The sequence below is a fragment of the Perna viridis genome, chromosome 9, assembly GCF_037379345.1.
Source record: "Perna viridis isolate PV_CMFRI_1.1 ecotype Kerala chromosome 9, ASM3737934v1, whole genome shotgun sequence".
Classification (NCBI taxonomy): domain Eukaryota; kingdom Metazoa; phylum Mollusca; class Bivalvia; order Mytilida; family Mytilidae; genus Perna; species Perna viridis.
The window spans coordinates 18,169,296-18,192,270 of NC_142453.1; the positions used below are offsets into that span (position 1 = coordinate 18,169,296).

Below are 22,975 nucleotides of genomic sequence, written 5' to 3' on the forward strand. Positions count from 1 at the left end.
AAAACCCACCGAACTAACTATATTAATTATTTACCCTAAAAGTGCAACTACCGAATGAAAAATGAGGTCTGCAACCGTTTCAGAATAAATAATAATAATAAAAAAAAAACATTTCGGCTGTTTTTTTTTGTTGTTGTTTTTTTTTTTGTTTTTGTTTTTTTGTTTTTTTGTAATCATCTCCTGTCTGATTTGAATATATACTGCTAAATGGAAAATGTCTGTCATTAGAAGGATGAAAGTGGATGGACCTTATGTCAGGTTAGGTTTCGCGTGTGACCAAAATCACACCCTATCCCCGGACTTGATTCATACTAGATTGTACTCTCTGAATTGTGACAGCTGCCGCTGGTAAAACAGATTATTCTACTTTTCTCGAACATCTGAATCAGATGTCACTTCCATTTTTTTTTGTTTTTTTTTGTTGTTTTTTTTTGTTGTTTTTTGTTTTTTGTTTTTTTTTGTGGGAGTTTATATTAAAAGTGCTTTTGTTTATCATTGTGCTGTTTTGTTTTCCTTATCAGTAGTTACTATATCTTTTTTGTATTTTACTGTTTTTCTTTTGTACAAAAATTTATGCATACTTTCTCTGGTTTTACTGTTTTGGTCATGTACTCGGATTTTGATGTCCTTGATTTTTTCTTCAAAATTAATAAATTATTCAGCATTTTGGTCTAAATTTCTACAATGTAAAACTAAGAAATAAATCACGGAATTTCCATTTTATCATTGTTTTACCACCGGCTGGCAATTTATGTTAACACTGATAAAATGGAGATTCTGTGATTTATTTCGATCTAAATATGACTAGTTTCTTCATAGTTTCGAATAGACGCAGCCTATATGTTCACGAAGTGTTGGTCAGGACTGTGTTTTACACTTTGAAGAATTAATTATAAATCACGATCACGATAGAAAATAACACTAAGACGTCATTACTTTATAAAGTCATAAGAATAAATTCTACAATCACGTGATTACAGATTTTACAAAATGTCATTTGTTTTGGACTTTTTATCAACATCTTTTCTTTTAGGCTGACCCTTTCATCCTTTACAAAATGACAAATTTTGCACTTAAGTTTTAATATTCATTGCATAAAAATATAATCTATGTTTAAAATAGTTGCATATATATATATTAAATATAGTTGCATTCAAAATTATCCAACCACAAATTAAAAAAATAACAACATGTTAATCCGTTTAAACAGTGTCTATAAATATATTCACACACGATTGCATTTAATTATATTAGTTAATACGTTCCGATGTCCTTATAAAGATATACATTAGAGTAACATGAACTGGAATGATGTTTATGAAATATTTCTGAATATGTTAATCCTATCAGCTTTATCAATTTGTAGACCAGTATTGAAATTGATTTGTCTTGCATGTATTGTCCCCTTTAAATCTTAACAAATCTTAACTAATATGCAACAAATTTTATGCAAATCTAAAAGTACAATATTTTTTTAAGAATGAGAAAAATATTAATTCTAATTCAAAGTGCAAGTATGTAATGCTATCAAGTTACAGCCCTAGATTAATCCTACGAGAAGGAATCACCCGGCCAGCGAAAGCTATATATTTATAGCCTAGCTGGCCGAGTGGTCTAGGGTGCTGGACTTAGTGCAGGCGGTGTTGCCATAGATGCCACAGCGGTACGAGTTCGAGTCCCGCGGATGGAACGACAAAAATTTGCTTCGCAAATTTGACAGTTCTAACATCGTTGATATATATATATATAGATAGATAGATAGATAGTTTTTTTTTTATATTACTTGGCATGCCACATATGCATTTAGGTACGTTTGTATTCTTAGATAAAAAAAAAACAATCATATAGATATTGCAAATTTCGACTCGATGTACACGTCACGTATGTAAGGGAACAACTAAATGCTATAGAAAAATTTTAATAAAAAAATAACAATAAAAAGTATTAATAATTACAGCACCGCGAGGTTTACCAGCAATGGCACCAGCAATGGCACCGACAATGGCACCGGCAAGTGATTATTAAATACAAAAATACGAATTGCATATTGAAATAGTAAACTTCGGTATGCTGTTTTTTTAATGTTTACACTATATTAAATTAAATTTTACAATTTAATTTTACAATTTAATTTGACAAAATTTAGTGGAAAAGTGTAGACGTTTAGATTTAGATTAAATACATCTAGAGATTACGTACAGAAATTCCATATCATGGGAAAGATAAATGTCTTCACTTTCTTTAAAAGCAGTGATGGTTTGTTTTAGTGAAAAGAACAGTCAACTAGGAAATCTGATAAAACGAATCACATAAATATAAAAAAATTAGTTTGTCTTTGTAACGTTAACAATATAAAACCTTTCATGAATGAAATATTTCAACGCCAATTTTAACGTTTTCTACTTGTGTTTTCAATTATCAACTTGTATGTTGTTTATAATTTATTTGTTGGAAATAAACAGGTTTTTAAAACAATTGTTTTGTTATGCATTTATGTACAGAAGATTTTTCAGTGTACTTAAATTGTAAACAAAACCTAAAGAATTACAAGAGGAAAATATTTTACATCATGTCATCATCAACAAAATGGGACTTAATTTTCAATTGTAATCGTACCTCGCTGAAATATATGATTTGTTTTAAAATATTCTGAAACGAACGATGTCATGTCTCAAGTGTGTTTTACATACAAAAAGAAAAAAAGCGTATGGTTTATTTAGCAACCAGTCAAACGATGATTAAAAATAAAAATAATATTCATTTCTTACAAATACAAAAGAAACTTTCTAAACCGAACTCTCCATTAACAGCAAACCTGTCTATACCGTATTATCCATTAAAAACAAACCTGTCTAAACCAAATTATCCATTAACAACAACCTGTCTAAACCGAATTCACCATTAACAACAAATCTGTCCAAACCGAAGTCACCATTATAACAACAAATCTGTCCAAACCGAATTCTCCATCAACAGTAAACCTATCTAAACCGAATTCACCATTAACAACAAATCTGTCTAAACCGAACATTGCATTGTAAGAAATTTTGTCTAAATCAAACTGTTAATAAAGTTTCATCATATCAGTTTATGCATATTTTGAACCTGGTTAAATCAAATACCTGTCTAAATCAAACAAATTCCACGGTCAAAAAGGGGTTTTGGTTATTGAACTTGCCGGAATAAGAACCTGATTAAATTCATTTGTATTAAGGAGATTCGGTATACATAATAAGCCGTGAAGAAGGTTTTAATCATTTCACAAATATAAGTATGATCTAAATGTTAGTTAATTAATAAGAATGAAGGCATCTATATATTATTTTCCTAATTTTCGTGTCAGGGTCAATATGTTTTAATGCCGGGTCTCATTATAAAATTGAAAAACATAATTATGAATGATAGGAATTTTTATTTATATTTATTCATTTATTTATTTTTATTTTTATTTTTATTTTTATTTATTTATTTTTTTTTGCTGTTTCATCATGCTGACGACTTTCTTTTTTGTAGCACGTCAATATTATATTAATCGTTTCGTGTGTATCAGCATATGGTATTTTAGGTACCATGAGCTCGAGATAATCTTTTAAGTAATAGTGATTTTTATAACTTTACATAGTAACCAATGGCAAACCAATTTGATTTTAGCCTAAAATATAAATAAAGCATAAGCTTTGTAACTGCTGTTCATAGCCTCCAAAATGATGAACCAAAGAATTGCTATTGTACTCAGACATCAGTCGTTTCCAATCTAACAGGATTTATTACGAAAGAAAAAACAAATAATTAAAATATATTCAATCGAAACAACTTTTTTCTCCAGAAATGAATGAAAAATATTTATTAATATTCAGAGCTTGTCCTTAATAAGTTTATGGGCATATAAAAAGATAAATAAATGCATGTCAGTTTAAATGATTTCAACTATTTTAAACTTAATTAACATCTTAAAGAAACCACACACAGACCATAAATGATGTGTAAATGTATATCAAGATTGTGATATTATAAAACATACTTTCAGAAATTCAAAGTGGTCTATATTGGAGACGACTTCAAATGGTTAAGTACTTTTAATATTTCCTTGACTTTATATTTGGTATCAATGCTACTGGTGAGAGGTTATGCCTTAAAACACGTGTACAGCATATGGAAATTTGCATATGATTATTTTTAGATTCAATAATCACTGAGTTGATGCCACTGGTGATAGACAAAATAACCCCGATGGTATTCACCGACACAGAAGTCAGACCTGTCAGACCACGAATCGTTCAAAATATGATTTATCAAAATTTCCGGTATTTTAAAGTTAAAAAATACATACAACTCCAATGTTTGATTAATTTAATTGCACATAGTGCTGAATTTGGCTTCCTATTTCGGTATGTTCGGATTTGAGCTTTTCGTTAACAATTTTAGGGGATTAAGATCATCCCTTATATTTGATTTTACTGCTGTTGATTTGAACTTACTTATTGAGACATTTGTACACTTATCGAAATTTTATTATTTGATTGGTACTTTTTTATTGACCCAAATAAACAAACAAACAAAAGAATCAAACAAAAAAAAATACAAAAAAAAATATTACAAAACTAAAACAAAAACAAAAACGTTACGGAAGATGAGAAAAAGGTTAGAAACAATTAGGCCGTTAACAAATGCGGGAGTGGAGTAACAGAAGATAAAAATAATTCATTCAAATGGAAAAACGAAGTGCAACATAGAGTTTTTCACTTTTTAATGTAACAGTAAAGTTTTGCCTTTTGTCAATTTCCATTGATATAAAGATGACGTCTTCCTTAGATTTTCGTCGAAATTAGGAAATCCGGAATCGTTCTGGAATTATGCGGCCCTGTTGGAAAATAATGGTAATTATCTTTTTTGTAGAAAATTAGAGCATTGTTAGACTTTAGAAGTCTTCTTCTACTTCTAATCTATTAACAAGGATTTCCCGCCTGAATATATCCCGCCTATTTTCACTGGAAGTAGGTAAAAGAATTAGGCAGATCATCTATTTGCACCAGTTTAGTACAAGTTAATTTTGTACTATGCTTCGAATTACATCACGAAAATTATCCTTGATCACATGATTAACAAAGGTCAACTTCTAAATTTTCATTTTGGTTTCGTGCAAAAATACATGAATCTATAGATGCCTTCTTTACATAGACAACAGTGTAACACCGAAAAATAAATGGGACGTCGGAAAGAATATAGGGAGACAGGGTGAGAGAGTCGGAGAAAGGCCATGCTTTATTTTTGTCGAGCAGTTGGTTAAATCGTTATTATAACGACCTTTATTTTTTATACTTTGCCTTCGGTGTTTTCTAGAGTATCTATTTCTGCCAGACAATCAAAACCAAAACTTTTATAATCAACAACTGTTTTCCACTCTTGTATAGATCGGGAAATAGTTTCCGTGCTTAGCATGATGATGTGTTTAACAGTACAAGGATGTCGTGTTTTGGTCAACACATTGCTTGCACTCCGGCTAATATCTTACTTCGTGTTTGATTTGATTTTAAATAGTCTTCCAACATAAATTTCATAAGCACTCTGATATTTTCAAGATCCAACGGAACACTTATCCAGTCATCTTGTCCTCGGTTAGTATTTGGAGATTCAATTCTTCGAAAATTGTAACACCAGGATTCCATCCATAAGATAGAATATATTCCAATTTCCTCTTCCACTGTGTCAAATGCTTTCGCCTTTACTTGTAAAACGACCACCCGAACCCACACATGTAAGTCGCGTGCAAGGAAACATGTCATTTAAACGTTTCTGAAACCATTTTCTAAGTTAACTTCAGGTTATGCCAGCTGAAATATCACAAGAAATGATTTGCTTTATATAGAAATTTGGAAAATTACTATTTACAGCTAGTTTAGATTTTTAAACTTTTTGATTTAAGAAAGTAACTGAAGGAATAGAATTTGCTCTTAAACTGAAAAGGTAAATATCATTTAAGGATACGAAAAAGGTGAACATTCTGAGAAAGTGGCTTTTTACTAATCCGGACATATTTAAGTGCATTATTCTTTGTCCAATTTACCAGTCGACCAGAAAAGTTCATAGGAATAGCATGAATGCAGTATATCTGAAGAACACATTATTTCTTATTTACTTCATTGCCAAGTATATTGGGGAAGGTTGACAGAGGGAAGTAGGATACGGGTGTTTAGGCGGCGCGAATCGGTGGAACGGTGGAGACAAGGGAAGGTGGTTAGAAAAGGGGGCGGGGAACGGGTAGTGACAAATACGGGACTTGGGGATCAGAAAGCGGTATTCAGGAGGGTAGAAGGCGGTGGTCCAGGGGGATGAATTACCCCCGTTCACTCCTTTATACTGTTTGGTCGCCATTTCATTGAGTCGAATGATCGAGAAACCGGTAGTACGTATATGGTCAATACATATATGGTGCATTTTTTCTCATATTGTAAATGTACGATTTTTAGCTTTTATTGTAAAATATGATCTTTTTTAATGATTATAAAATGCTTTACTGACACGCAAGCGGCTATGTCAGTGTTCTAAGAGTAATCAAGGGAACCAAGGTTATAGCGGTAATCAAAAGAATGTAATCCAGGGACAAAGACAAGACATGGAAAACAGACACACACAACAAAGAACATAAAGTAACTAAAATCATACATACAAAGTAACAAAAGTAAATGAGCAACTCGGACTCCACTAAAAACTGGGAGCATGCACCAGGTGCACCGGTAGGGTAAGCGTCCTCTGCTTTTCTAGAAACACCCGCCGAGTTGCTCATAAAAAGTCAAGTCCGGGGTAGACAAACGAGGAAAGGAAAACTATGACCCGTTGAATAAATCAGTTTTCATTGTGTTGATGGATACACCATAACGATCCACGAGTTCATGATGACGACCATAAAACTTCTGTAGTGATGACTTCAATCTTGTAGCAACATAACCGTGTTCCAGAAGCCTATTTGTTAGAGTTCTAGCGCGATACAAAAAGTCTGCGTAGTTTCGGCAAGCGCTGGCATAACGTATGAGTTGTGATATGAACACTCCATACGCAGGATCCGAAGGGATGTTGCCACAGATGAAAGGAAAGTTGACAATTCTGAATGAAAAGTCATCACGTTTGTCGTAAAGTTTGGTCAATAGGTTTCCTTTACCATCGATTTCTAAGTGTAGGTCAAGATATGAGGCTGACTTCACAGTGTCTGTAGTATCCTTTATCTCAAGTTCTTTGGGGTAGACGCGATGTATCAAATCCCCGAAATTAGGATTGTTTAAAGATAACACGTCATCTATATAGCGGAAACTGAGATTGAAGGATCTAGCTAAACAATATTCTTTCTTTCTGATCAGATCAGCTATAAAGTCAGCCTCATAAGAGTGAAGGAATAGGTCAGCTAGTAAAGAGGCACAATTTCATTATGGCCGTCTAATTTAAAAAGTAATCAATGACCCTGTTTGACAAAACGGTAGTACTTATGTTGTCAATCAAAATATGGAGCAGTTTCTCTCTTATTGTAAATGAAAATTTTCAGCTTTTATTGTATAATAAGTTGTTTTTTTTAATTGATCAATTACAACAGTGAATGTCAGGTATTGTGCTATCGACCAAGTACTTGTGTAGTAAAGTGGGAAAATGGCAGCTACAAAACTTTTCTTAAACTGACAATTCCAGTAACATTTTGTTCTGAGTATGCGCAATATTCATTATTAATACAAAGCGAATTTCAATCCCCTCCCCCGCTTTGCGAAATTGGTTATTTGAGTTATTTTTCCTCTTCATAGGTTTTTGTTGTTGAGCGATGGATGCAAATCAATATTTCATAATGAAGTTCACATACAGTTCTGTTGAAAGTCTTGCTGTCTCTGTTGAAGCTAGGGCCTACAATATTTCATAAAGCTCCTCTATGATAGGTTCATGGCAATTGTGTTTTCCTTGTCTTTCGCTTTCACTATTTGACGTCTTGCAGTGTTTCTTTAAAGCGTTGGTCTGTTTAGTAAATTTCAATAAGCATACGTAGGTGTGGTAGAGATTTTTTTCATCCATTAGTGGTTTAGATCTTTCGAGCAACTGACAGGTAGAGAATTCTCATACTTTGTAAGAAATTATTCCAAATCATCTTCCAAATATACAGAGGAAGATGTTTACAAAATGCTGGAATTTTTAGTCGACAACATATTTGTCCAGTGTGGTGGACGTGTTTTTAAACAAATAGTCGGCATTCCCAGAAATCGATGGTAAAGAAAAAACTATTGACCAAACTTTACAACAAACATGATAACTTTTCATTCAGAATTGTCAACTTTCCATTTCATCTGTAGCAACATCCCTTTAGCACCTGCGTATGGAGTTTTCATGTCACAACTCATACCTTATGCCAGAGCTTGCCGAAACTACGCAGACTTTTTGAATCACGCTAGAACTCTAACAAATAGGTTTCTTGAACAGGGTTATGTTGCTACAAGATTGAAGTCATCGCTAAAGAAGTTTTATGGTCATCATCATGAACACGTGGATCGTTATGGTGTCTCCATCTGCACCATTAAATTGATTTATTCAACGGGTCATAGTTTTCCTTTCCTCGTTTGTCTACCCCGGACAATTCCGGTGGGTGTTTCTAGAAAGCAGAGGACGCTTACCCTACCGGTGCACCTGGTCCGTGCTCCCAGTTTTTAGTGGAGTCCGAGTTTGCATTTGCTTTTGCTACTTTGTTTATATGATTTTAGTTACTTTGTGTTCCTTGTTGTTTATGTCTGTTTTCCATGTCTGGTCTTTGTCCCTGAGTTGCATTTTTTTATTACTGCTTTAACTTTGGTTCTCTTGATTACTCTTCTTCATGTGTCATTTCACGTTGATTTTTCTTGTATCGGTTTAAATATCTTAGTTTGTTCGCGCCCATATTTTTGCCTTTCATCTGGTTTATTTCGATAGTTTGATAGAACTGTTTAATTAGCTATTGCAGTTACATCTTTATGACTACTCTTCATTTGTTGTTAAATTGCTTATTTTCAGCCGATATCTAATTGTTCCATTTTAATATTGATCGGCAAAAGCGAATGTTTTACACTGAATCAATCCTGGAGTTTGTCGGTGATATTTTGAATTTTAGATTTTTAAGAAGGTGTCCATGCAATAACAGGCAGAGGGTGGCACACGAAATTTTGGGTTTTAAAAAATATCGCAAATGCAAGTTGAATGTAAGTTTTTGAGTAATTACCACGATTTAAGAGAAATGAATTTCATAGAAAGTATTGAAATTAATTGAAAATCAAAATAACCCTTATATCAGCTCAATCGGTCCAAAAGGCCATGTGAGCTATTGGCATCACTTGGCGTCCGTCGTCGTCGTCATTAACAATTTTTCAAAACCCTTTTTATCTGATACTTCTTGATCAATTACAACAACACTTAATATGAATGTTCCTTATGTTATGTTGAATAGAAGTGAATTGAGGATTTTTTATCCGTCGACAAACATGGCCACCGTTACTTAAAATAGAACATAAGGTCAAACAGCAATTATCTGCATATATTATGCCAAATTCTGACCGGGTTACATTGTTCAACACGATTAGATCCGTCTATGGTTAAATATGATAAAAATCTGTTTAAACATTCTGGAGTTTTTGACATTTTTTAGCTAATATTAATGTTATTTCTTTCAAAAATCTTCTCATCTGACAAAATCAGACAAATTAAAACAAAACTTGATATGCATGTTTCGAAGGGTATTCTGCATAGAACTGATATGGGGATTTTGATCCGTCGTCAAACATGATCAACGTTACTAAATAGACCATATGAGTGAGGGATAATTTTTTTTTCGCATATATCTCTCAAACCCTAATGTTTAGCCAACATTTGACAAGGGAAAAAGTGATCAGCATAAAAACTGTGGTCAAATTTTCATATTTATCTGTGTAGCAATGTAGTAGTGTTGGCCCTTTTTGACATTTTGTCAGCTAGTTTTGATGTTTCAAAAATATTCTCCTCTGACACTTCCTGGTCAAATCGAACCACATTTATAATGATACGTCGAAAAACACGACCGTTGTTACTAAAATAGCGCTAAGGGGTCAGACAGAAGTTTTTTTTGCATATATCTCCAAAGATGATTTAGATCCTGATTTAGGTTACAGACCACCAATTCAACCAATGAGCATTTGGAACGTACGCAAAAATAGTCCTACGCAGAAATTACCCCTGTTCCTCATAGTGCTGTGAAAAAAAGTGCTCATCTTATTTAAAAAATTTAAACGGTTTTTGAAAGGAAAAACATTTCTGTACATTTTATAGGTGCATTTTGCTTCTTGTGATGTGAAGCCTAATCTCCATAATGATTTCTAAATATACCCCTATCTTGTGGAGACACTGGGATTTCCCATGCTATTTATAGACTCTTCACTTCCGGTGACCAGTTCTGCACTGCAAATCTGCTAACCCCACATGCCACCCTGAGGATTGTGAGCTGACATATGTAGAATCATGCTGATATATAGTCCTCTGCATGTTAAAGTTAAGGTAAAGTCCAGAGAAGCCATTGAATATTGTGAAATTAGCAAAGAAGCATATGGGAAGTGGAATTAGTGGTTTCTAGCCTTAAGCCACGTTCTGACAGGGTAAAAATGCTCAGCATTGATCAAACTGTGGTCAAATGTCCATGTCGGAGTTATTGCACATCTTAAATATCTTTTTGCTTTTTTGATTAAAAAAAAAACATTCTCTTCAGAAGCTACTGGACTGAATTCAATGAAAATGTATTTACCTTCTATTTTGTTTTTCCATCTGAATGCTTGAATCGCTTATTGGGCATCCTATATCGTTTCTGGAGGAGAGAAGCGTTGGTCAAACAAGTGGGCGTTGCTGTCAGTTTTTTTTTTAGTTTCCATTGCCATACTGTCAGTTCAATAAATCGATATATTTAAGGGTCATAATATGTTCGCAGCATAAGCTTGAATACAAAAATCATGACAAGCTGTTCGAGGGCGGTCAACTTCATAATCCTTTCATATAAACGCGGTATTCATGTATATTTAAAGTGTACACATGGTTTATCGATTTCAGATGGCAGAAAGGCAGAAGACAGCATCATCTGGCATGAAAAATGCGTTTTTCACGTATATTTATGCGGAAATAGATAGGCAGTACAATCAACTTAAACAAGATTGCAAAATCATTGAAGATCATGTATACAATCTGGTTATGCAACTTCTGCATTTAGTCGAAAAGACGATCCTTATTTTAGAGTTTTAAAAGTAGAGCCAACCGGAAGTTACTTCGAAGAAACAAAAGTTTGACAACCTGATGAGTTTGACTTTATGGTAGTTCTAGACTACTCTGTGTTTGCTGGGAGAATTTCAGTTAACTCTAACTGTAAATCTTCACGATGGTTCAAAAGACTTGTTGTTGAGTCTTCGAAAATAACAAGTGAAACAACAAGGGCAAATATAGTTGCTTCATGTGATGCTGTCAAACCGCCGCATCTATCAGAAGATTTTTTCTGGAAAAAATTGAGCGATATTGTTGAAAGAGACCCGATATCTACGAGAACAATAACTGGAGTTCTAACAACTAAAACTGTAAAACATAATAAATTATACCTTGAATTTACCAAATCTTTAAGCTTACCTGAGAGAGAAAACGACCCATCAAGTACGGGACTTGTGCCAATTGATACTATGGAATTAGGTGTCGACTTGATGCTAGCATTTTACCACCCAAATCCACTAGAGGTGTGTGGGAACAAGGGATTCCCCGATGAGTACAAGGAGTTGCTGCAGAGGTTAGGTTGTTGCTTGGTCGCAAAGTCCTGTCACGTGGCTCTCGGTAAATATAGCTGTAACATGTACTAAACGTATCTTTGTGATTGCTGGTTTATATCATTTGCATCACTGGAGACAGAAATGATGAAAAGACTAGACGAAGAACATAATGAATGCAACAAAGTTCTAAAAGCTTTACTGATTGGCGATGCTCATTATCCGGGAAAATGCATGAATCTTTCCTCATACATGTTGAAAAATGCAATCCTTTTCCATGTGTATGGGGTAGATGGATGCAAGCAAATGTCTTACCATTCCTGTATTCCTAACATTCTGGGTTACTTAGAAAAAAGGACAAGTTAACTGGATAAGTGTTCAGATAGATCTGTTGGAAGAATACTTAAAATCAAAGCAAGCGAGAAGCAAAATATTATCCGGAGTACAAGTTATGTGTGGACCAAATCAAGACATCTTTGTACCGATAAAAACAATATCAGACCATGCCCGGCACCTATTCCCCCGCTATATACAAGAGTGGAAAACAATCGTCAATTTCAAAAGATTAAGTCTTGATTGTCTGGTGAGTATAGATCCTTTGGAATACATTGATAGTAAAAATAAAGGATAATGGACAATTCTTCGACATATAGAGCCACTTTGTATCAATCAACGTCGCGGTTCAGATGCAACGATTGACAGTAATCAAACATCAACTGATGTAGACATTTGCTAGAAGTCTAACATTTTAGAATTCTTAACAGCGGATGAAATTTTGACAATCAGTTATTACTTGTTCTAAGAGAGAAAACGACCCATCAAGTACGGGACTTGTGCCAATTGATACTATGGAATTAGGTGTCGACTTGATGCTAGCATTTTACCACCCAAATCCACTAGAGGTGTGTGGGAACAAGGGATTCCCCGATGAGTACAAGGAGTTGCTGCAGAGGTTAGGTTGTTGCTTGGTCGCAAAGTCCTGTCACGTGGCTCTCGGTAAATATAGCTGTAACATGTACTAAACGTATCTTTGTGATTGCTGGTTTATATCATTTGCATCACTGGAGACAGAAATGATGAAAAGACTAGACGAAGAACATAATGAATGCAACAAAGTTCTAAAAGCTTTACTGATTGGCGATGCTCATTATCCGGGAAAATGCATGAATCTTTCCTCATACATGTTGAAAAATGCAATCCTTTTCCATGTGTATGGGGTAGATGGATGCAAGCAAATGTCTTACCATTCCTGTATTCCTAACATTCTGGGTTACTTAGAAAAAAGGACAAGTTAACTGGATAAGTGTTCAGATAGATCTGTTGGAAGAATACTTAAAATCAAAGCAAGCGAGAAGCAAAATATTATCCGGAGTACAAGTTATGTGTGGACCAAATCAAGACATCTTTGTACCGATAAAAACAATATCAGACCATGCCCGGCACCTATTCCCCCGCTATATACAAGAGTGGAAAACAATCGTCAATTTCAAAAGATTAAGTCTTGATTGTCTGGTGAGTATAGATCCTTTGGAATACATTGATAGTAAAAATAAAGGATAATGGACAATTCTTCGACATATAGAGCCACTTTGTATCAATCAACGTCGCGGTTCAGATGCAACGATTGACAGTAATCAAACATCAACTGATGTAGACATTTGCTAGAAGTCTAACATTTTAGAATTCTTAACAGCGGATGAAATTTTGACAATCAGTTATTACTTGTTCTATTTTCAAAATTTTGTTTATCAAATGTGATTGCATGTGGCCAGTTAAAAGTTTCCCAAAAGTAGATCGGGGAAAATAAAGGCAAGAGCTTCAAACGCCTTCATCTGTTTGGTTTTTTCACCAGTTTTGCATCCTTCTACTTTTAGGTACACCTTTTGGGTACATTTTTTCAACTGGACATACAAACACAACGTTCAACTATGTAGTTAAACATTTTAAAACAAACAAAAATATTTACCAACAAAGATTATACATTTGCTTCCGCCAAGCAGGAAAGATGATACATTTAAAAGTTGAAAACAAATCCGAATTTTCAGAAACGTAAAATACCGTTATATGTAAAGAAAATCGTCCAAAACTCAATGATCACATTATGGTATATTTGGCATTCTTAAACTTTTGTAATAGTCTTTATCTTGTCAAATAATAGTAAAAAAAATGATGATTTAACGTATCAGAAATGTTGGATACATCATGTACTTCTGTAATTAAATGATTGAATCATTAAGGATCAAATGATACATGCCATAACGACCGTTCGTGCGAGACCCGTTGATGTGTAGTCAAAGACTAACATTCCCCAAAAGTCTGTTGTCACGACTTTAAGGTCGAATAAATGTTATGGCATTGAAGTCGTCGTCACCGACGTCATCGATATATAAATATATTATCTAAGTATAAGGGTATGGATTACTTTAATATTTACCATTTGTAACGTTATATATAAAACAAACGGAAAGCCGTGCTTGGTTTCGTATGACTTGAACCGTTTAGAATGGGCTAAAAACAAACATCTTCCATATATCCAGAAAATGACTTGGATAAACACAAGAAATTAGCATGCAATTTACAGAGATTTGGTATCGATAGCTTATTTTCTCACCATTTTCGATGGGTTTTGATTCAATTGGTATTTTAATACGCCAATTAAGTATTTTTAAATTACCCATTAAGTCTCCTTCTTGAAGTTTATATTGCAAACCAATGTTAAAATCAGCTAGATATTAAGGATTTAAATTGGACTAAGTATAAATTGTTTTGATATCTTTAATCTACCAATAATTTAGTATGATGAAGTTCAGATGTGTTTTTTGTTTTATTTTTTTTTTGTTTTGGGGCTGATTTTGGGTAGGTCTGGATTTAGGTCCGTTTGTTTAATTTCCACATAAGATAAAAAACAAAACAAAATACAAATAAAAAATACACACCCACCAAATAATACCAAAACAAAAAACAAAACAAAACAAAAACAGAGAAACAAAACAAAATAACAAATAAAAAAAAAACACACAAAAACACAAAAATAATAATAATAATAATAATAATAATAATAATAATAATAATAATAATAAAAACAAACGGTATCAGAATCAGAACAAAAGCTAGAGTTCCTTGAATGTTACAAATATGCCTGTTGTTTGAATTCAAATTTCTGAGCAAATGTCTGCAACAAATGCTATGTTAAATATTAAAATTGCTATCCAAATTCTGAGTGGTTTTATAATAGGCTTGAATGTTGTGTCCATACTTGCCGAAAGCATTCTGGGTTGGACATCTGCAGTCGTTAACAGTTTGTCGACTGGCAACTGCAAAGTATGAACATTTTCATTTAAATGTATACTATTGTTGTTCATTATTATTGTGATAACAAATGATTGCGATTCTTCTTTACTATATTCATGCATAAGTTATAAAGATGAAATAAGTATAGGCAAAAAAACTGTGCCCCCCCAAAAAAAAAAATAAAAAAAACACCAAAAAAAAAACAACAAACAAACACAAAAAACAAACAAAAAACAAACAAACATACAAACAAACAAACAAACAAAACAAAACAAAAACAAAACAAAACAAAACAAATCATAACACCAAAAAAAAACGGACGATTAAGGGAAATAGGAAACAGAGTGAGACAAGGTACATACACAACATAATAGAACATATAAATATTGAAGATAATGAAAGCAAAGCAAAAGCAACACACACACACAATAAAAGAAAAAAAATTAATGGTTTGGCAATATTAACTTAAAAAAACACCACTGATATCATTTGCTTCAGTAATCCAAACTGCACGCAGTGGCAGACATTCGTTTAATTCCCCCATATTTCAAACACAAATCCATACCAATTATTTCATATTCCTATACGTCACCCATTGCATCCAAAATTTTCAATTATAACAGGCTATTGCAGCAGAACCTCGAGATTGAGGACTTGAATGCTAAACCACCTGACTGTTCTTTCAAAAACTCACCATTCAAATATGGTCCCTCTGGTCACGTCGTTACTTGAGATTTAACCATCATCGAAAACGAATCATCGAAATATCGTATGCGTAATATACTTATTAAAGGTTCCAAGTACCGTGAACCACGCTCCATAAATTGGAATTATAACTTTAAAGTTCTTATGGATGCCGTCGATGACTATGCAAGAAAATGGATAAAACCAGAACAAGAAGACATTGATTCTCTGTCAGAGTGACTAAAGGCCGTGATGTTTTTAATTTTGAAACGAATGAAAGTTTTAAGTAGGTCAATGAGTGCCAAGGCTACATCAGTTTTCAAAGACCCTGATGTAGCAAAAACATTGTCTACTATACATGACAAGTATGTTGTACCAGCAGACAAAGCCCAAAACAACATTGTTTTTGTCTGAAAAAATGTTTTACAATGTTTGTTATCAGAGGTAGACGTAGGAAATAATAACAAACTTTTATTTGAAACAGAATAAAATCAATTCAAGTTACTTTGATATTTACATGAGATTGATTTTAAATGCAGAATACAAACATTCCAATAATTTGTAAAAGTTGTGTCCCTTACCATATGTCTACATCCTTAAGGATACAAAGATTCGAGCGGAAATCATAAGAACATATTCCAAGGGTAGAAACCAGACAGAGAAAATAGACACACAAAAAGAATGACATGACATGACAAAAATAACAATAAACGAAAGTAAAATGGGTAATCCTTACACTAGTTAAAACTCGGAGCATTCTCCAAGGTGCATCGGCAGTGGAAACGTCCTTTTTTACTTGAAACATTCGCCGAGTTCCTTATTAAATGTCACAGCTTGGGCAAATGAAAAAGGAAAAGAAAATGATGACACGATGACACGGTGAACAAATAGGTCTCATGGTGCAGATGGATACACCACAACGCTTGACGAGTTCATGACGACGACCATAAGACCTTTAGTGTGACATATATACATGAATGTTTCGACCTCTTATATTGATATTAAATGACTATTTTTCATTAAAAAATACTGAATAATGATTTTCAAACCAATAATTAATACAGTAGACGAATCTTTAATTGTAACAGACTATATAATATTTGAAAAAAAATACCATTATGAATTGTACTGACAAAAATAATCGCAATCCAACGAAAACCAACCAAAACAAACAAAAACAAAAACAAAACAAAACAAAACAAAACAACAAACAACCACGTTCAAACTATCTTGTTCTGTGCACTCAGTTTACATATTGTAATAATCTTATGAAATAAGTGACGACAGCAGACAAGTATTTGCATTGTGTTTCTGTGTGTACGCCTTACATATGGTTCAGTGATGTTTTTTTGTCGGCAGAAAACGAGTTTTTGTATTGCGTGTTTCTTATTGTACGTATCATATGTAGTTCTTCTGCAATGTGTCTGTTTTGTTAATTGGACAGCAGACAAGCTTTTGCATTGCATATTTCCATGCATATGTCTTAGTTCCTCTGTGTTGTTTATAATTATCCTTCTGCAGTTGAAGTGTAAACTTCAGGTAAATATTTTCGGAGGATATTCGCTCCTAGAAAGCTTAGTAATTTTGTTTGTTGTTGTTTGTTGTTTGTTGTTTGTTTTCTTTTGTTTTGTTTTTTTTATAATGAAAAATTGAAAAATGTTAAAATTAACCTTTTATCAGAAAATACTTATTTGATTATCAAACCTCTGTGGACCTTGGGGATATGCATAGGCCGTAACACTCAATCCATGTGACTGACAAATCAGACTTTCATTGGAAAAGTAAGGATTTATCTCAACCTGCAGAAAAAATCCTATTAAATACATGTATGTGACTGTTAAGGGGAAACAGTTTACTGTGAAAAAAAGTATGATACCATCGAATGCAAGAGTAATCAAGGGAACCAAGGTTATAGCGGTAATCAAAAGAATGTAATCCAGGGACAAAGACCAGACATGGAAAACAGAAGAACAACAAAGAACATAAAGTAACTAAATCATACATACAGAGGAACAAAAGCAAATGAGCAACTCGGACTCCACTAAACAATTTATCAACAATGACAAAAAATAATTGATTTTTGTAGTCATTACGAGCTACAAATAATGTATATATTAAATGCCTGGTTTGGAAAACACCCACAGTATGTTCAAATTTTAGATAAATAGATAGTACCAATCGTATATAATTCATGATTGATGCTTCAACATGAGATTCGTTACAAGATTAGTTTATGCCAACATTGTAGTATACGTTTCAGATGTACCCTTTTCAATAACTGTAGGTTTAATTGTATGAAAATACAAAAAATATCTCTTACATTAATATTGCATATTTCGATATGCTGTACACGTGTTTTAAGTGGTAAACTCTCATCAGCAGCATTATAACCAAATAATAGGAAGATATAAATCCAAACATTTATTGTATACAAAAAGTACTCATAATCAAAACTATTGAAATACCTGTAGAAAGCCAATTGCATCGTTGAGAGTTTTTCTATTTGCAAATCAAGAACTAAGTTATTACAACTGAAATCTATATTTTTTCTTATTAAACTCATGACTTCGAAAGTCTTTAAATGGTCTGATTTCACACTAAAAGGTAATGAGTTTTTATGCAAATACCAGTCGGAGTTACTCAAACTTTCTCCTTACAAAAAAGTGTAGCAGAATAAATCTAGTATTTCTGATTGTGCCTCGCCAGCTTATAACTTCTTTTCGTACAGATATTTACCTGCATGTTACAAGGTTTGATTCTGGCATTAAGACATATCCTTTCTAATTGAGATTTGTTGAAATTCGACAAGCCTATATTTTCTACGAACCTATAGTAGACAGATGACACGAAAAAAAAAAACCAAAAAAAAAAAAACAAAAACAAAAACAAAAACAAAAACAAAAACAAACAAACAAAAAACAAAACAAAAAACAAAAAACAAAAACAAAAAACAAAAACAAAAAAAAAACCAAAAAACAAATATACATAGGGCATATACCTGGGTTAAAAATACTTTTACCTTGTTTAAAAAAAAAAAAAAAAAAAAAAAAAACAATAACGGACACACAGGTAAGCACGTGTCTTATTTACATCTAAAAATGAAAAAAACTAAATAGGATATTGTTTGCATGGCAACAAAATGCTAAATTTACAAATTATTTTCCAATACACAATCATTATCGCACTAAGCTTTCGGGTTATTGTTGGAATGTATGATATGCTATATATAGATATTGGTAAATTGATACATTTGTAAGTTACAGCTAGATTTTTAACTTCCGTGTTTATTACGGAAATTCAGCTAATGGAAAACTGAATGGTAAATATAAATTATTTAAGGATATGGATAAAAATGATCAAGTGAAAAAGTGGCTTTGTACTAATTACGACGGCTTATTTAGGCGACTTACTTATATTGAAACTCGAAACTATTGAATAATCAGACAGGTAAAAGTGAAATACATACCTTTTTGATATAACCCCGTTTAAGCCCTACATTAAGTCTCCAACTCAATTGATTTCTACAATACTAGTAGTCAATGATATGGTCTTTTTTTAAGCAATGATTGTTCAGGGCTTCATTTTGTAGTTAACTTACTGTTTTGTCAATCTTTTTTTTTTCTCATGCCAATGGCATAAAGTACATCAATACGTTAGACTATGATTGCGTTCATCACTACTTTATGTTTGTCCCTTTTCACTATTATGATTCTTTTTAGTGTTTCTCCAATGAGTATACGTTCTGTTCTCTTTTTCTAGCTGACCTATTTTTTTTCTTTCATATGAATGGAAATTTCTTTAAAGTCTTGTTAAAACTTAAAAATCTATTAATTTCACTTAAATTCACGATGTTCGTTTCATTAATAATCCTTAATTTGGCGGATGGCTTTATTTATCCACCCGAGCTAGAAATTAAAGAGACTACTGATACAGCTTCTTCGAATAGTGTCATTTTATACATTAACATCGAATTCGACGATAATAAATTATCTCAATACAAATTAATATGAAAAAGAGACGATTTTGATTTCAAAATAATAAATTTCTGTTTCATCTGATATAATTTACCAGCTTCCCTTGCATATGGTGTTTATAATTCACAGTTGTTAAGGTATGCTATTATTTTGACTTCCTAGTGCGCCATAAACAACTTGTTGTTTTCCTCTATTTCCCCCAAATGCTTATACTATTAAATAAGGATCACTGAAGTGATTTTCAACTCTTGATATTGCCACTCGTTTTCAAACCTTTCTTTTTTATCTTTTCTTTTTGACTTTTGCCTAGAATTCATGAGTTCGTTACCATTGTTTTAACCTTTCATTAAAATAGTTTGTAAACTGTTACTCGGCTATTATATTTACATTTGCTTTGCTATGAGGCTCACATCTGATCATTGTAGTTTAATTGTCTGTTGCTTTATGTATGTAGTTGACTTTCTAATTTTCATTCTCTGTGTAATTATTCTAAAGAAGCAGCCATTGGCAAAATCGAATATTTCGCTTTCTGAAGTTTCCCACACATTTGAATTCCATATTTTAATACGCAAAGATTGTGTTTTAACAATCCTGTTAACGCCATCGTTAACGTTAATATCAATTTTAAATATCGTTTTAAAGAGATTATATGATCTAAGATTTCTACATTGCTCCCGTATGCCGGGTATCTTTTTCTATGTATTTGATACAATCTATAATAATTGCACTGATTTTTCCTGTGTTGAGGTTTGTAAAATACTTCTTTTCTGCACTCATTCTGCATCAATATCAATTGTTTTTAGACTTTACATCTCTCACCTGATAAGGTGCATCATTAATTTGTCTAGTTTCTTTTATAAACTTTTGAAAGTTCAAATATTATTCGTCAGTAGTATGTCTAATTCATTTTCGTTTCAATTATTATCACCAGTTGAATAACTGTAAAAGTCTCTTTAAGTTAAATTTATCAATGAAACCGATCTTTCTGCATCATAAACCAACACAACAGTCAGCTTTAACTTGACAGCTTGCTCATGTACATGTAATATAGATTTAAAGTTCACAAATGTTTATCAATTATAGATGGCGGTAGGACAGCATACATCAGAATCTCTTCTGAAAAATGCGTTTTTTACATACTTTTACCAGGACATAAATAGCCGGTACAATCAATTGAAACAAGAATATGAAACTATTGAATATCATGTTAACGATCTAGTAAAGCAACTGCTGAAATTGATCGAAAAAGACGATCCTTATTTTAGGGTTTTAAGAGTAGAACCAACCGGAAGTTACTTCGAAGGAACAAAAGTCCGACAACCTGATGAGTTCGACTACATGGTAGTTCTAGACTACTCCGTATTTGCCGAGAGAGTGTCAGTTGACTCTAAGTGTAAATCTTCACCATGGTTCAAAAGACTTGTTGTTGAGTCTTCGAAAATGACAAGTGAAACAACAAAAGCAAATATTGTTGCTTCTGGCAATGTGGTCAAACCACCAGATCTTTCAGAATCTTTTTTCTGGTTAAAATTGAAAGATGTTATTGAAAAAGACCCGATATCTACGAGAACAATAACTGGAGTCCTAAGAACGAACAGAGTTAAACATAGTAAATTATATCTTGAATTTACAAAATCTTTAAGCTTACCTGAGAGAAAAAACGACCCATCAAGAACGGAACTTGTCCCAATCAATAGTATGGAAGTAGGTGTCGACTTGATGCTAGCATTTAACCATCCTGATGCACTGGAGGTGTGTAAGAATGAGGGATTTCCCGATGAATACAAGGAGCTGCTGCAGATTTTTGGTTGTACCTTGGTCGCTAAGTCCTGTCACGTAGCTCTCAATCATCAATACAACGGGAAATACCTTTGTGATTGCTGGTTTATATCATTTGCATCAATGGAGACAGAAATGATGAAAAGACTAGATGAAGACCATAAGAAATGCTATAAAGTTTTGAAAGCTTTACTAATTGGTGATGCTCATTATCCGGGAAAATGCATGAATCTTTCGTCGTACATGTTAAAAACTGCAATGCTTTTCCACGTTTTTGGGATAGACGGATGCAAAAAAATGTCTTACCATTTTTGTATTCCTAACATTATGGGTTACTTAGAAAATGCTTTTAGAAATGCTAAAATGCCATGTTTCTTTGCGCGCGACTTGAATGTTTGGGGTAGAGTGGTTGTTGCACCAGTAATGGCTAAAGCATTTGACCCAAAACAAGAAGAAAGGAGAATACATTCGATGTTATGGATGGAATTCTGGCGTCGAGTAATACTTCTTGTAGAAAAAACTCTCCAAAAGGCTTATAAAGAACAGGATGACTGGATAAGTGTTCCGCTGGATCTTGGAAATATCAGAGCACTGATATCATTTATTTTGGATGAATATTTAAGATCGAAGCAAGCAAGAAGCATGATATTAGCCGGAGTGCAAGTTATGTGTGGACCAGAACACGATGTCTTTGTACCGATAAACACAATAACTGACCAGGCACGGCGATTATTTCCCCGCTATATACAAGAGTGGAAAACTATTGTCGATTGCAAAAGATTTAGTCTTGATTGTCTGGTTGATATAGACCCTCTGGATAACAAATATTGATTCAAAATATCGAACCGGAGAATTGGGGTTATCATGGCCGCGGTTCAGGTGCATTGCCTGGATGTTCACGTTTCTCCAACATTTGCTAATTAGACTTAAGCAACATCCAATTACGGTTAGGGATTATAGGCAATCTCAGAAACTGAGGTCCTTGTATCTCCTACGTCAAACAAACACAAGGAGCTATCAACCTCTGTTTTCGAAATTGGATTATGGGATCCTTAAAAGTGATTGGTAATTCAATTAAATTGTAGTTTACATTTTTCTATAAAAAATGTTGGATGAATTTTTTTTTCAAATGAAATTCATAGCACATTAAACTTTAAAAAATATTACTCTCTTTAAAGGTAAATATTGAATTTGGTATTTGAAATAAAATAGTTTAAATTATTTTGCAAAATACTTTTATTATTATTTTTTTAAAATTAGTAATAAAATGTATGCAACTAACAATACATTTGCATTTAATTACAATTTATTTCATTTAATATGAAGCAGTTGTATCAAGATCTGTAAGGGTCACAGCTTGTGTCATTATTTAAAATGTAGAAATGTACAGTTTGAAATGTAGTCAAATTTAGATTACATCAAGAGCAAAATAGATAGACAGATTGTTTATAAACGCCTCGTCATCCATATATACACAAAATATAAATA

At 33.0% G+C, this 22,975-nt stretch overlaps 1 pseudogene; it reads left to right on the forward strand.

Moving 5' to 3' along the window:
* The first annotated feature begins 11,180 nt into the window (after positions 1-11,180).
* On the forward strand, positions 11,181-22,708 carry LOC148607163 (uncharacterized; annotated as a pseudogene).
* Positions 22,709-22,975: the final 267 nt, after the last annotated feature.